The 3109-nt window shown below is 32.1% G+C and overlaps 1 protein-coding gene across 1 annotated transcript in view; it reads left to right on the forward strand.

Moving 5' to 3' along the window:
• The first annotated feature begins 627 nt into the window (after nt 1-627).
• LOC118746591 (protein sprouty) overlaps nt 628-3109 on the forward strand; it is an 87194-nt gene continuing 84712 nt past the window's right edge. Inside the window, 2 exon segments of the mRNA XM_036480430.1 lie at nt 628-860; nt 1188-1480. The gene's annotated coding sequence lies outside the window, so the exon portion shown is untranslated.

Consider the following 3109-nt stretch of genomic DNA (forward strand, 5'->3'; position numbering starts at 1 on the left):
AACTTTGTAGCTTATAAAAAAGTGTATAGATGCATACATGCATACATACATATGAACATACATATATATATTTGTTAGTAACAAATACAGTGTAGGTAGCGGAAAATAAATTAAATTGAACTCGTTTGCTTTTGTCGCCTTTGCTGTTGAATTCGCTTCAACATACGTACATACATATGTACATACAAATACATTTATAGCAGCGAGAAACAGCATTTAAAAACAAGATTAAAAAAAAAAATGTTTCAATAAATGAAATAAAGGGAAACACACGTCTGCAGTTCTATGAATGAATGAATAATTTCCGTTGCTCAGCATGAGCGCTGCCGCTGACACTCACTGCCAGCGCGAACTCATGGCGAGAGAGGGGTCGTTTTGAGTTCTTGAATTAAATTGAATTTGAATTCGCCGCGCGGCCATTGCACCAACACAAAAGGAAATTTATGGATATGTGTGTGTGTGTGTGCGTGTTGTGTGTGTGCATCTGTGTGCGTTTGCGCACTTTTTCGCCATCTTTTTTGTGTGCTTGTGTGCGCCTCTTACATCCGCTCTCCATTTTCTCCACTCAAATAAGAAAACACCGAGTGAAATACATTTGTGTGTTGGCGTTCGTTACGAATCGCCCGCTTGCACATCAGTTGCTTGAGATATTTTCGCCGAATCGGACGGTTTGATTAACGTCGGAAACGTGAAAGCTGTGTGTGTGTGTGCGTATATGCGTGTGGATGTTCGAGCGTCTTACGCGACACTAACAAAATAAGAGGAATCAAAATCAAGGCAATCAGATACAATATACGCGTTTTTCGGTGTTTTTTTTTTTGAAACGAGTACATACCTATTTCGCTTTGCGGTTGGAAAAAGTAATAAAAAAAAAAGAAATTGCAGTGATGAGCTGAATGGTTTTTGTTTTGAATTAATGCAACAGCAAAAAAAAAATATTACAAAACTTTTAGTTCAACGAAAATTAAAATAAAAAAATACTTTCGCATATTTTTTTGTACGAAATTTTTGAGTGAAGAGTGATTTTTATACACAAATTACTATAATTTTTATGCAAATGCGTGTGCCAAACGACTTTCCGGTCGAATTCGTATAAATATTTGAATAACGTCTACTTACATAGACGCATATTTACGCAAGTTTTTTCCAAAGTTTGTTTAATAAAAAATATTTTGCTACTCTCGCAGCCTCAATTAAGTAATAAGCGATAAACAATTTGTTATAACTTAAATAAACAAAACAAGCAAAAAACAACAGTGCAAAGTCAGTGAATTTTATAAAAACACATTCATGAACAATCAACGAAAAACCCTGTGCGCCTAATAAATACAATCAGCACAAAATTCATTGGAGGAAGTTAGCGAAAGAAAACAAAAAAATCAACAACTGCAGCCGAGTAATAATATGTACATACCAAGATAGTTGTTTTCGTCTTACTGCAGTTTGAAAAATTATTGGAATATGATCAAATTTTTACAAGGTGCATAAAGAATTAAAAAAAATTTAAAATTTTTCAAAAATTATTAGAAAAATAGATACATATGTACATATATCTTTTCCCCACTTTTTCCCTCCGAAAAAAACAAATGAAATGAAAAAAATTCAAAACAAAAAAATGCCAAGCAGAATTTATCTATTTCCACTTCCCCCTCCCAAAAACAAATGTATTGGAATATGATAAAATTCATACGAAATCTATAAGTATAAAAAAATTTCAAAGCAAACAAATTCTCCAAACAAATGTTTCTTATTTTCTCGCCAAAAAATTATAAGTTTTAGAACATGATCAAATTTGTACAAGACACATAAAAAATCTATTCAAAACCAAAAAGTTCTTAAAAATTTTCTCAAAACAAATTTTATGCATTTTTCCCCTCCCTCTCTAACAAATGTATGTATGTATGAATGTATTATAATGCGTAATATCGCAAACAAAATTACAAAAAATTACATATAAAAAATTTGTATCACTCTCCTCCTTCTCTCTCTCTCAAAAGCAAATCCGAGGAAATTCCTTAGGAAACATTTTTCAATTGCTATGCCAACTCTTGTTTTTAAAATTTCTCCAAACAGTTTTTCCTTTCACCTCTTATCTCTAAAAAAAAAAAGACGAATATGATCAAGTTTGTATAAGACGCATACAAAAAATTTGCAGAACAAAATAATTTTTCAAAATTTTCTCACATCAAATGTCATCTCTTTTTCCCCTCCTCTGTAGCTCTAACAAATTTATTGCATCAATATACAAATTTGTTAGAACTGCATAAAATAATGTTAAAAAAAATATAAAAAACAAAATTTAAAAAATTTTAATCAAAAACATTTTCTACCTCTCTTCTCCTCTCTTTTTCTCTCCAAAACAAATCCATCAAAATTCCTTCAAAAACATTTTTAATTGCTATCCAAACCCTCCTTATCCATCTACATATGTATATACATACATACTAAGTATCATCTACTCGTCTAAGCCGCCTCCCACGTCTTCCTTCTTATTGTAGTACAATACTAGTATGTATGTAGGTATGTATGTAGTACATCCACCAACGCCAACAATTCAAAAATTCACTCACCGACTCACGCGGTCGGCTAACTACAAGCATCCGGCGTTAACTTGCTCGAATGCTCGCTACCTCGCTCGCTTGCTTGTTTTCCTGCCATACACACCGCCCACCGAAATGTCCGTTTTTGCCGTCGCACAAGTGCAAATTCATTCATTTCATTGACAAATGAAAGCAACGCAAACAACAACAAATAATTGTTAAACAAAAAAAAAAACCTATAAATATATATTGCAAATATGAACGCGATGTGTGCAAGTGCTGAACAGCAAAACAATAAAAGTATAAAAGAAAAAAAATACTTATGTAAATATAAGTATATATTTGTGAAACGAAAAAAAATATAAGTTAAAATGAATTGAAATAAAAAAAAAGGAATCCGCAGTGATCGAGAAAGCGTAACGAAAATAGCAACCCCAAAAAAAAAACAACGGCAAAAACACACAAAATTGCAAAAACAAAAGTCATATGTATGAAGGCAGGCGTGAAAGCGGACATTCCAAAATTTTATTAATAAAACATAAAAAGTCATTGCTTCATTTATTTGTATC

This window comes from Rhagoletis pomonella, unplaced genomic scaffold, assembly GCF_013731165.1.
Source record: "Rhagoletis pomonella isolate Grant_MI unplaced genomic scaffold, Rhpom_1.0 Rhpom_scaffold_00011, whole genome shotgun sequence".
In the NCBI taxonomy this organism is placed as follows: Eukaryota; Metazoa; Arthropoda; class Insecta; order Diptera; family Tephritidae; genus Rhagoletis; species Rhagoletis pomonella.